Here is a 14,333-nt window from a genome sequence, read left to right on the forward strand (position 1 = left end):
GGTGACCTGTAAATGCCCAAAAACGGTTTCCATTGTAGTTTTGCTAAATATTCCATTTTCGAATTGTCTGAAACAAATGCAAGCACAAAACTTTTTTGTGATATATGGGAGTTTTTGCAAAATTGGCGTGTTTCCATTGCCCGTATTTTCAATTTTCATATTGCGCAATTTGAAGGGTAATGTGAACTCGGCTAAAGACAGCCAGTGGACACTAATGGAGAAGACAATCAAAATCTCCAATAATGGAGGATGTTTCAAATGAATAGTGACTTTTAGGAGTGACAACCAATAGGAGTGAAGACAGTGGAGTGCATGTGATCTGACGCTTTTCAGTGCCAAGGCAAGATGAAGGAGAAGCCAATTTTAGCTCAGGGTTTTATGTACTCGCCATGCTAACTCCGAACCTGAATGGTTTTATGAGCCCAGATAAACCAGCATTTGCCCTTTTGCTGCAGATAAATTGCCGTGATGGCAAAGAGCACTTGCTGTTTCTCGTTCATCTTTAATATTAGGCATTTTATCGACTGATTCCAATTTATATTTAGAGTTTCCTTCCAAAATATTTGTTTGTAGTGGCAAGAAAACTGATTCATCGACAACATGATGCTGATTTTCCTCAAAAGGAATCTAGACTTCAAAGTGGGAGTAAGAGTATAGATAACTGAATGAAAGTGAGGAAAATTTCCAGTAGCATCTCCAATTAAAGCACTTAAAGAACTGGACTTCCTTGATTAAAAGTGTGTTTTGTGATTTTATTTTATTTTTTTCGGATTGGGGTCACAAAAAAACAAGATCGGGACATCCATATAAAACAGTTTTAACAGGCACTGGCCTGGTTGATTAAGCCAGGATTATACCTCAGTTTAATTAGGAAATTTAAGTAGTTTTTATAAACTATTATAACTTTTATAACTAATTTTTATCTACAATTTTATCTAGTAAAAAATCTACCCCGAGGAGGTTGTTGTTCAACAGTCTTTGGATCAAGCATACTCCTCAATGCTCCATATATTCACAGATTGGTCAAATGATCCTCAGGACATTCGGCTGCAGCTGTACATATTCAGAGATTACAAGTCGGCATTCAGAAAAGGACAACCAATTATGCATCCGTTTTTACAACAGAGCTGATAGCAGTTTTGTTATCTGTTCAATGGGTGGAGGAAGTTACGCCAGTAAGACTCTCTGTCAGCTTTAAATAGTTTATGAAGTGGGCAGTCAACAAGAAGACAAGAATTAATATATGAAATACCTATAAATCTGCTTAGAATACAGAATATGGGTTTAATCCTGAGGTTCATATGGGTACCTGCACATGTGAGAGTACAAGGTAATTAAATAGTCAACAAACTGGCCAAACAGGCAATGCAACATATGAACGTTGAAGTACAAAGTCCACTGAGTAAAGCAGAAATAAAAGGAAGAATTAACCTGTTAACCGTTGCCAGTGCGCCCGCGCACTGAAGCGTTTTTTATTTATTTAATTCAAAAATCAGATTTAATGTTATACCTTGACAAACTATACATAATTAAAAAGATATAATACTCAAGTTTCAGTATTTGACCACTATTGTATTCTGAGAAACTCATAGTGACAGTTATGTCTTAATTTGTGTCAGGAGTTATGAAATGAAAAAATGAGTCGATACCTTTAATATGAATTATGCGTGTCAGCCGCTTTCATTAATAAAAAACTCCGTGCTGTCGTCATGACAGCAATACACAAAACAACGTCCCTCAGGGCTTTAGCTCAAAAATGTGCAGATTTGGAGAAATATTGATAGATTCTCATAGATTTACATCATATTTCTATAGACAGGAATAATATTTATTGAATTTATACCCAAATGCGTCGATGTAATCTTTATGAGCGCTTATATACTCTGATATTGTGTTTTCAATTCATACCAATAGCCTGAGGGCGCTATATGCACAAAAATAGTCCATTATATAGAACATGAAGAAGTGCCATAATCATGTGACATTCAGGATGTCACTGATACACACAAAGCTAACAAGAGATTGCGCTGTAACATGCAGATACAGACGTTTTGAAGACAATACACATGTTTGCAATGATATTTGAGTTACCTGTGTTTTTCAAGCCATGCCAGGTATTTTCATAATAATAGATTATATTCATAATGTAATGCTAATCTATATAGACTAGCATTGTGCAGAACACTATCCAATAGTATATTTTCTGTCTGATTTTTTTTCTGAAGCCAAATTAGATCACAGAAGATTATTTAAAATACTCGATTTGCTTTATAAAGTAAGTTTGTAGCACAAACATGGTTTTAATCTCATAAATTGTCGTGTATTGATGGTGTGCTAAGCTAACATGCTAGCTAGCCCTAGGTGCACCTGCCACCTAGAAGTTATACTTTTATTATTTTTTGAATGCTTACTGAAATGTTTCTTTATTCAAGAAATGCATTTGATACAGTTTAAAATGTGAGGTGAACTTTGAGAAAAGAAATTAGGGACTGAAACCATATGAATAGCCTGTGAATAGCCAGTCGTTAGTAACTATAATGCAGACAAAAGAAATGCATATTTAGAGCCATAACCAGGCTGGAGAGGTGTGAATGTGTGCAGGGGGAGACTGAGACTGAATGGGGATCGTTTGCACCACAAAACAATAGAGAAAATATACTGGATAGATGGTTAGAAGATGACAATAAACATCAGTAGCATTTTAGCGTCAAATCAAAATAAAGTCATTTGACATGGTCTTGAAAAACATTTAACTAAATACAGAGTTTTGGACTTATTATCTTCAGATTTTAAACATAAAATGTTTAGACATGTGGCTTTAGCTGTAGTGCATTTCTAGATTGCTCCAGTGCCAACTTCAATTTTATTTTCATGAGGATGTTTCATAAAAAATAATTTCTAATAACTTTACAAAACTTTGAAGCTATTTATAACAATTTTTGTCATTATGACAATAATTAATTCTACATTTACAATAAACTGCCAGGTGTCAGCTTTCAAACGAGATCATACTTGTGCTTTTAGTACAAAGGGTTCATGAACTGTATCTGTTTCAGTTTGGGTATGTCATTTCTGGGGATTTTTCAAAAGTGGGGTTGCAGCTTAACAGGTTAACCCCTTTATAGGCAAAGATCGCAGATGGCCCCAGATTATTGTTGTTAAACATTCACTGCATTTTAAAACATCACACTCTCACTTGATCTGGACAAACTTGAGTATCATTAGAAATATTAAAGACTCAAGCTTTGATATTTGACCACTGTTTATGATAAAACTAAGTTGCAGTGACACTCATTTCTTAATTTATGTCAGGATTGAAAAATAATCAATCTGTAATGTATGAAATAGAATATCAACACTCATATGAATTCACTCACGTCTACTGTGGTTTATTTGGGAAATCAAAAAGGAAACTACAAAAAAACAAGTATCCAACTTGCATCAGTCAATGTTGATTTACTGGTCACCATAAACATCATTGACACATTTGACAGACCAAAAAAACACCAGTAAAAAAGGCAAAAATGCGAAACGTGGAAAATATTTAGTAGGTTTAGAAGACAAACCAGGACACAGAATTCCCAAGGCAGGAGTCTTTGCAGAAGCAGGAGTGGGTCGTACAGCCGCTGAATTGAGTATATAAGAGGCAGAAGCCAAAGGCCCGAACGCTTCGGCTGGTGCTGAAGGAAGTTCGACTGGAGCTATTCACAATGTAGCAAGTTCGTCTGGAGCTGGAGTGATGGCTCGTGCTGAAGTTGGAAGTGTTTCAGCAAAAGCTGGCCCAGTTGTCGCCAGTTACGCATCTGTAATAAAATAATATTTTCATGCACAGTAAATGTTATTTACATAAATAATAAATAGTTCTAATTTATTTGACTTATGTCTAATCCCATTCTTCATGTCGTTAGCCATCGTTGGAAAATAACTTTTTTTAAACAGAGAATGTATTAAGTACAGTTAGTGCGTTTGAAAAAACAAATATGTACCATAGACATTTAAAGATGACATGGAAAAAGTAACTACTAAACAACTTATGGGAACTAAAATTGTAGGCAAACTATTATTATTTATTTCACTTTACTAATTTAAATAACAGGGGACGCATAACGTGTGTAAAGCAGTGCCAATACAGAACTAAGTTTCTGTGAATCCCAGTGCTTACCATACATATTTAAATATCGATAAATATTCCTACACACTAGTGTTATTTATGGTATATGAAACGAAATATGTATTTGAAATAGCCGTTAGCAGGATTACATGCAATGATTATTAAGGGTATTTGAAGAGGGCAGCGTAATGTGATTGGCAGAGTGAACCGGGACATCATCTTCCTTAATGAAGACTGACAGGCTGTGGATCCAATGAAAATCTGAAACTCAAAAACACACAAACACATACACAACAAAAGACTACCCACACACAACACGCATAAGTACAGCGTACATAACAGTGACTGCGTGCAGCGGGTTCAACAAAAGATTAAACAGTACACAGATCAGAAACGTGGAGCTAAACCACCAGCCTTCAAGTGTGGAGACCGTGTACATATAAGAATACCAATGCATGTACCAAAGGCGGCTGGGAGGAAATTCACTGTTCCATTGTCAGTGGATAAGAAACTGGGACGAGTACTTATGTCTTGAGCGATGGAAAGAAACTGAATGCAACTCACTTTGTCTCTGGTTCCAGAAAACATTCAAACTGCATTAGAGAATGCTCAGGTTAACCCTGGAACTGAGAATGTTTGAGCCAGTTAGGAGAACATGGGCTAGTAGACAGCCTCCAGTCTTGTTAAAAGACTATGCTACAGAGTAAAGGGGGAAAAGGGAAGAGTGAATAAGGGAAAACTAGTGTTATAGTAGGGAAGTAATTGGTAGCTCTATTAGTAAAATCTGTTCTATCTTTGTTGCATTATATGCCAATGGTGACAGTTCAAAAATGGGAATATATATATAAATATATATCTTATATATATATATATATATATATATATATAAGAAAATTAATACACACATCTTTGCTGAAATGTATTGTGCTGTTGTTGTTAACAAGCCATGGTTAATTTGCTCTGCCTTAGGATTGCACGTGTCCTGGGACATGTGAGGGTGTGAGTGGGAAACCCACTGCTGAAACGTGGCCCTGGTTTGTCCTCATGGATGAGGTGTTGGGACAGAGGCATTGCACCAACCCCCCTGTCCTCATTGCCTCAATCCCTGAGGACACACCAGGGCAGAGTTTAGCGAGTTTATATATATATATTCTTGTTTAACTTTTTTTCTCTTATATTTTTTAAAAGGAAAAAAAAAATCTATACATTTATTTATTTTTATGCAACTTTAAATGTGTAAATAAAAGAGAATTCATTGCTCTGGACATTGTTTATTTTTGTAATGACAGTCATAATTTCTACATGAAACAAATTCTTCTATACCTTTCCCCCCCCAACTATTTACAACATACGTTAAACATATCAAAATCAACATAAACATTTAAATTTACAGTACATAAAATAAGAAAAAATGATGTAGACTTTTATTCAGCTGAGTGGGAGACCCTGGTGTGCTGCTGGACCGAGATGGGCTCCACAGTAGAGACCCTGGTAAGGCCTCCTGCTGGTGGGACATCATCTGGGATGGTCTTGATTGTTTTGGTGTTTGACTGCATATTTTCACTATCCACTAAGTTGTCTACCAACAGGTTTGCAGGGCTGACTCATGGAATAAATATTGAGATACTTTATTACACTAAAGTACTTTTAATAACCACTAATACCGCATTGGGGAAAAACTACTAGTCATATATTTTAAACCTTAGTTAAGCAATTTTTTTTTTTCCATTATCTTGCATACTCTAATGTACTTAAGGTATCAAGAGTAAAAGTAAAGGAATTCTGCAGGAAAAAAACCTTGTCAGGGTTTTTATGATGTTTTGCATTCATATTACTGCATATGTTTCATTTTACTTCTGAATATTTTCAAGGTTGATACATTTAAACTATATACTTTTGTGTAGTTTAATGTAAAACAATGCATCATATTGTAAAATAACAATTTTGTAGTGTTGCTGTCCTGTGTGGGAAAATTACTTCCGAGTATTAACGAAGTATGTAGTTCCTTACATACCAGCACTGGTTATTTTGAAAATTAAAGTAACAAAATGTAGGCCTATTGTCACAATATTAACAAATTGTTGCTAACTACAGCTCCGTCCCATTTCAAAGGGCGCATCTGAAGCGCTCGGACCGGTCTAGCCTACGGACGATTGTTCTTGTCGCCTAGCAACAGTGACTGACAGCTGCCGATGAAGAGCGGGAGTAACATTCGCACTGGACTTTTTATATTCAACTGGGTTTTATATTCAAATAGGTTTGAAAACCTGTGTAAATATATTTACCATGGTCCATTTATGTGCATAATAAAAAGAATACACTAGCCTACAAAATCGCATCAAGGTAAGATATAAATGAACATTTGAATCTTCGACTAAGCCGAAAGTACATGACCTGAAACATCCTTAATACCATGTCCTCCAGTAAAATATAAAACATAAAAATGACAATAGCCAATTCTGGCTCCATAGCTGTTTACTCAGTTATATCAAATGAATTATCAGGATGGCCTCAGTCCTCTTGCACCGTTGCTTGGCGCCTGGAGCGATAATCGGGAACACCTGGTTGCGAAATTAGGAAATCCTACGTAGACTACATGGTGCGTCCTTCGGAGGACGCATAGGCTGCATCATTTGAAGTCCGCGGCCTTCAAAGTATGCAGCCTTCACATTGGGACACAGCTCTTGTGTGTATTTAAGCCCTCATGTTTGCCTTGTGACTTTGTAACTGGTGCTACAGAGGTTGAAAGTTTTGTAGCACAGGCCAAACTGTTGTAGCACAAGTATAAAACATCTGTTATCATCCCTGAAAACAAACACAAGTAATGGAGTTCATCACTTAAAGAGGCATTAATGTTCCATAAAGTGCACAAAAAATACAAACCATCACAAAAATTGTTTTTAGACAAAAATGGAAGAGTGCAGAAACATAACACCTCTTACACATCAACATTACACATCAAAGTAGAACAGATCTGTGGGCATTTTATCCTTTTTAAAAATGCTGTTACCCATCACAAAGGGGTTGTCTATTTTAATCTTTTCTGGAGCCTCCTTGCACCAGCTACAAAACAAGAGCTGTTGGTCAGCATCGAAAGTTAACCACGAGAAATCCTTTTTCCACTCTGGGTTATATCTATACATTTTCCTTTTTGTTTTTCCCTTACTTTGATTAGGTAAATTGCTTCTGTCGATTCTTCCTTGTGGGCTCGTTTGGGGGTTTCATGGTTCACTTGAAAATAGCACTTTATTTTCTCATCAACTAGCAGCTGCGTAGAAATTATGGGCGCATTACTTAGGAATTGTGGGAAATGGAGTTGGACAAAATGACTCAATGTAACCGGGACACAAGTTTTAATCGCACAATAGACTATAACTACCAAGTATAATAGCAGTGCGCCATCAATCTCACACACAAACAAGCACAACAATCACTTCACACTATTGAACGGCTGTGTTATGAACATGTAAAACTGTATCGCATGCGTGCCACAGTGGTAAATGTATTCATCACACAGACCAATTTTTTTGTCGCACTGTACAGCCCTGTACACGAAACTGCATATTTTTCAATTAAAGAGAACTTAGAGGATTCGTATGGGCTGCTTTTGGAGCTTGAGACTAGGTCCAAGAATACCTTAAATGTAAAATGTTTTTCTCTATTTAACAACATTAACTTGCAATAGTGAAAAACGACCTCTCTTTTTGATCACGTCTTCCCTCAGGTAGATTGTATGTTTTCTTACGTGGCTGAATGTTGGACTCATGAACAATAATCACGTTGTTTGCATACACTCAAACTGATTTGCCGAAATCAAAATGAGGACAGTGCAAGAAGGGATTTGCCATTAGCGCCATTAAACTGGTGGCTACGAGATAAGGATGTCGTTCCCACACTATGACATTCCCACGACTTACTATGTCATGGCCACGACAAAACTAACTGAACATGTCCATTCCTAGTCACCATACACTTTAATTTAAAAAAAATGCAGACATAGTGAATAGGTAAAAGTATACAATATTGTTTTACAAAAAAATTCCAATCCTCAATTCTTCTTTTGCCCTTTGCTCAGTTGTTTTTAGGTCAGTTTTCTGAGATAAGATAAGGCAAATTCTTGTTGATACTGTTTCCCAGAATGAGGGTAAAGCTGGTCATTGAACCAGGAAATCAAGCCTGACACTTCACTTTACAATACGTTCCCTTTTATAAGATAATACATTTAAAAAGAACAATGTTCCAGTTTACAATAAGATCCATCAATACTCTTAATTCAAAATAATATTTTACTATTAAATAATATTAGTAAATAGCCTGCAAAAATTATTAACTCATTAAGTCATTTTTAAAATAGGTCATACTTTTGGATAAGATTCACAAATCCATACATTTATCCATCCATTCTCCATACCGTCCCCTGTAGGGTCACTGGAGGGCTGAAGGCAGGGGACACCCTATGATTCAGTGAAGTTCACAAAAACTCATTAATGCTTTATCACTGTTATGTAACATTAAAAAGTGCAAACAAGCATTTGCATATAAATGAAAACTGTATATTTTGTATTCACTGTTTCCAGCTGACCTCATCTCAAGGGGAAAACAATGTCCAGATATATAAGTGCCATGTGTATCCTGTGTTTTTGTGTCCAGACTTATTTTGATATATATATACTCTGAGTTTATTAGAATCTTTTATGTGTGTTCACATTTTCCTCAAGTTACAAGTTACTCCCCTGTTCATTCTGGGGCCTTAGCCCTTGCTTAGCCTGGTTATTGTTTCTTTTAGCTACTGTAACTTTGTCAAATAAAGGCTAGATTCTTTCCCACTGAATCTAAATACAGAAGCTTCATATGTCTGAAAAGCTATTTGTTGACAGGCTAGGACAATTATGCTAAATTGCTATGTTTAAAATCATATCATTTTCTGCTAGAAAAAGAGTAAAAAGGAACATAAGAAATCAGCTATTATCATAATTCGCATGTCTTCTGTTGTCAGAGTTCTCAGCATTTCAGTCACATTTTGGCACTTAATAGTGGAAGGATATCTCTCAGAAACATGTACAATGCTTTGGGTTAAAGACATGGCTAAAACATAATAAAAATATTTGTTCAAACTTAGTTCTAATGTAATCCCCCAGTGTCACATCCGCCAGCTGGAGTGCCTATAGTCTCACGTAGACCAGGCCTTCAGACTGACGGCAGAAGGTCTGGACCCTATCGCAGCTTTAAGCGCCCATTGTCACGGTTATAAACACCACAGCTTTCATTTTCAAAAGGGGGTTTGGCGTCCGGCATTTGTTTTCCAGGCGGACCATTAAAGAACGTAACACACACGTCTCCCGGACATCCTTCAGAATTCAACCAACCAGACAACAACTTTGAAAACCTGAAGTGTTTCCAGTTGAGTGTGCCATATGCATCAGATGTTCAGCCAGCAGTCCGTGGGCGTGACGTCTGAGGCTGAGACTAGAGTGCCTACAATCTCCACCAGAGGGCACACCACTTCTTCTTCTTCTTGTCCGGTTTTATGGTGGTTGACAGTTTACCGCCACTAACTGGACTGGAGTGTGAAGCATCAATGGGAAGGAAAAACAAAACAATCATGGGAGAAAAAAATATATGCTTTAAATTTGATTTAAATTATACTTTCCAATTCTGTTATTTTCAGATAACCAAGTATTTATCTATGTATTCTAGACTGTCCTGAGGCACGACTTAATATATTTGATCGATTGAAATTGCTTAAACTTATATTTTTCAATTTCTTAATCAACTCCTCTCTATCCTCCATAAATAATGCAAAATGTAGAAGTACATGCTCAATAGTCTCAGCTTCACTACATAATCCAGTTTAATGTTTCCCTATTGTGAACCATGAATTATTATTACCAGAATGTCCTATTCTGAGTTTTGTAATAATTATATCTTCGTTCCTACTATTGAAGCATACTCTCCCTTTACCAACTTGTTTTTGGATATTGTAGAGGTGCTGCCCTTTATTTCCCTGTCCCACAGTTCTTGCCACTTTTTATACATGCGTTCTTTAAATATCTATATCTAAAACATAAAACCACCACACAATAGCAGAGGACAGGACTCATAGGCTCATTCTGCTCTATAAAATAATTATTTGCATTTGAAATCATATTTAAACTTTTATAAAAATCATTAAAATAACATTACAAATGTCTTTGTCAAAATTCACCCCTTCAATTGTTCATTTTATGCATCATATTTTGCAATATCACGTTATGATTGCAATGACACCTGAAAATTATGTTTTAAATGGGAGGCCTGAAATAAGAATTTTCTATATAGTTTATTTCAAATATCTATATCTACAACAAAGTGTGTGTGTGTGTGTGTGTGTAAGCATGCTTATGGTATTTTATATTTTATGGTGTCAGGCTGTCAGCCCTACATTTCAGATTGGCCTAGATCTTAACAGCATAGTTAGCATTAAGGTCTTAAAACGCTTGAACCCTGTTAATTGCTGCTTGCAGCTTTATTATTCTTTTTATTTTAGTTTTTTTATGTTTGAGATTATATATCTCCATATTAATAACAGTCTGAGTAATTCTGAGTCTTGAACTGTAAACTCTCAAGTATTGTGTCTATTCAGAATGAATTATGAGCAGCAGCCTTTTTATTTTGGGTATGTCATTTATGCCCTGCTTGCCAAAATGGGGTGTGTCTGGTAAGGGGTTTTATACAGTAATCTATTGCAAATTTCAAACACACACATTAGTTCACATTAATACAGGTTTATATGTTAATGATTCTTCATGATTTTCATCTTAAATCATACACTGAAGGTTCAGAATTATTGGAATCACATTCTGCAAAGCTCCTGTTATCTTAAGGGAAACAGTATGTAACCACTGAAAGTGCTGTGGTTATTCTCGCTATCATATATCCTCGTGTTAGGCCAAAGTTTCACATAGACAACATCTCCAACCTCCAGGATCAACACAACTCCATTCGAGGAGTTTAAGTCATACTGAGGCTGATTATCATATGCTATAACCACACGCTGTCCATTTTTATAAATGGCTGCAGCTGATGTTGGGCCATGACCAAATACAGAGATTCTGAACATGTACGCTCCTTTCAGTGGGGCTGTGAAAATACCTAAATCAAATAACAAGAGATACAGAATCAGATGTTTCCTGTATGATTGCTTAATCACCAAGCACACTGTGTAAAAGCTTTGAAAGATGGCAGATGATTTCAGGCTACGTTTACACGACAATGATTTCCTAAAAACAGACACGTTTTTTCTTTGCATTTTTCGCGTACCGACAACAACGTTGTCAAAACGATCCCCGTTCACACTGATCCGTGGAAACGCTTTAAAACGCTGTATTCTGCTGCCAGGCCAGTAGTTGGCGATGTCACTTTGTAAAGAAACGGATATAGTAGTATAGACTATAGACTGATCATGTAATACGCATGTGCACGACATCACCATTTTCACAAATTCACGTTTTTGTAGTTTACACTGAGACGATAACGGTATTGTTTCCAAAAACTTGCACTTTCAAAGTGTTTGTAAATAACTTTTTCAAAAGTTTCCGTTTTCAGGTCCCCAAAACGCAGTTGTCGTGTGAATGAACGGCCAAAACGCTTACAAAGTTTTCAGTTTTTTGTTGAAACTGGTGTCGTGTAAACGGCCTCTAATTCTCTTATACACACTGAGACTGCAGAGAGGTCTGAATGGAGCAGAATGGTTTTCATTACTATAAACTGAGTTTTATGACTCATTTCATTGATCATTACCTGTAATTGGGTTGTAGGCGTTCCCTATGTTTGTGAAGACGTTCCTGTAGGTTAGTGTGATTTCAGTGGGAGAAGAACCAATATATCCACTGCCAGATTGCATTAGTGAAGCTGAAAAAGCTATTTCTCTGTCTGTTGTTGAAAAACATAAACATTATTGTGATATATTACTGTAGTACTGTACTGTACACTGAGAATGTATACACTGAATTTAACATCATTCAAGAACACTTTCACCTCTATTTGCCTTTCTCAACTCCTCCACTTGACTCAGAGTAAGATTTGAAATTTCTGTAAAGGAATAAAATTTCTGTTTTATTGTATTATTGTAATAGATAAAAACAATTTGCACAGTATACACTTAACTTTACACTAACGCTTTCACTATGCAATGTATTGCATTGTTATTTTACTTTGAGGATCACTGATAAAAGAATGAATGTTTTGGTGAGATACCATCATTTTTCTTGTTCATCTTTTCCAGGATAAACGTCTGTTGTTCCCTCAGTTGCGTCTCTAAAGCTTTGATGTTTGCTTTCTGCTCTGTAACGGTGGCGGTCAGTTCTCTGATGTTTTCTTTCTGCTCTGTAACGGTGGTGGTCAGTTCTCTCAGCGCTGCTTGGATGTCAGGGAAGCTCGGATCGCAGTTTTGTTGGCTGTCAGTTGAAGCTTCATCTCTCAAAGTGTCTGTTTGAGGTGGATTCTGTCTTCCGTCCTCAGATCTGAGCTGTTGACTGATCTCATTCTCATTGAGTCCTCCATCTACCTGCTGCTGTACTAAATCCATCATTCTTCACTGATGTTTGTTTCCAGCTCTTGGTCTTCATCCTCACAGCCTCTCATGTTCCTTTTATAGTGTCCTGATTTACTGTCTTTTGTACATGATTTACATTGCTTCAGATAAATAAGTAGTTCAAGTTAATTGTTAATCATAATCAAAGGGATGTTCCGGGTTCAGTAGATGCTTATCTCTATTCACAACATTTGTTGATCTCAACAGAAAATAACTTTAAGTCGTCTCTGTTTTTTTATACAGTATATATATATATTTTTAAGATCAGTAGAGGGACTTATCCTTAAGGGATAATCACAGAAATGTGCACCTCCGGTCGTGTGAATGGATTGTCAGATCTGCACGCTAACGCAGGTTAAAATCTCACACTTTAATAGTATTTATAGCACCTAACTTAATAAAACAAGCTGTGACTGTGAGGAGTGATTACCTCAAAATATACATCCATATGCAAGTTTGAGTGACTTTATTTAAATTAAATACATTAGCTATTATCACGTGCCAGTGATTATCCTGACCTCTGATATATTTCTGACCTCTGATATAGTTGGTCATATGACACTCTGGTATCTATGTTGTAACAGTCACTGTCTGTCACATGGTTTACTTGTTCTAATTGTCAGTGCTATGTTCATCCCATCCACTAGTGGAAACCAGTAGCACCTATTCATTATGGATAAAAGAGGAAGTAGAAGAGAAAGGGGTAGATTCAGGCTGCGTCCGAAACCGCATACTTCCCTACTATTTAGTATGGGAAAAAGAGTAGGCGAGCGAAAAAGTATGTACGAATCCAAAAGAGTAGGCGAGAATTACCTGGGTGACGTACTAATTATCGCGAGATTCGGACTTAAGTGCGTTCGAATATGCCTACTTTCCTACTATATAGTAGGCGAAAACAGTACGTGAAGGAAGCAGTACGTTCGAAACATCAGTATTCATAAAAGAGTAGGCGAGAAGTTCCCGGATGGCTTACTGCTTCCGGACAGATTTTTGAGTGCTCAACCGATGGATACTCTTCTATCCCAGGAGGCCACGCGAGAGGATACGTCATTATCAAACATCGCAGAGATCAGCGACGCGGGTGCTTTCAAATGTGAGTAAACACGGTTCCTTGTGTTAAAATCACATGTGTTGAACGACTGTAGAGTAAACTGTTGAATTGTTGAATGTGTAAAGACGTTACACAGTATAGTATAGTTGTGATTTTGCTGTAAAAACACGTTTTATTATGTATAACGTTAGCTAACAGGGGAGCTCCAGTAAGGACACGTAAGTTACGTCTCTAAAGTGGATTTACATAAACCATATACATCTTAAAGACGCTTATTTTAAATGTCTATTTACATCTGACAGGAAAATCTTCAGTAAGTATTGCAGAAGAGCACATCACAACATGAAATAGACATCTGAGTGATGAATGTGTGCTATTATGTAGAACAAATCTATAAAGTAATAAACATAAGTTACCTATTTTATTTGTCCATTAGTAGTTGATAAATTGAGGAACATTTATGTTGGATAAAAAGTTAAAACAACCTCAACATGTAAATGTAGTGTTGAGTTCATAAATCACAGAGGTAATGTGAATCTCGTCTGGATGTTACAGGGTCAGATGAACAGATATGTGTGTTTATCCGGTGGAGAGTGGCT

Source organism: Abramis brama (genome assembly GCF_963993115.1).
Source record: "Abramis brama genome assembly, chromosome: 4".
In the NCBI taxonomy this organism is placed as follows: Eukaryota; Metazoa; Chordata; class Actinopteri; order Cypriniformes; family Leuciscidae; genus Abramis; species Abramis brama.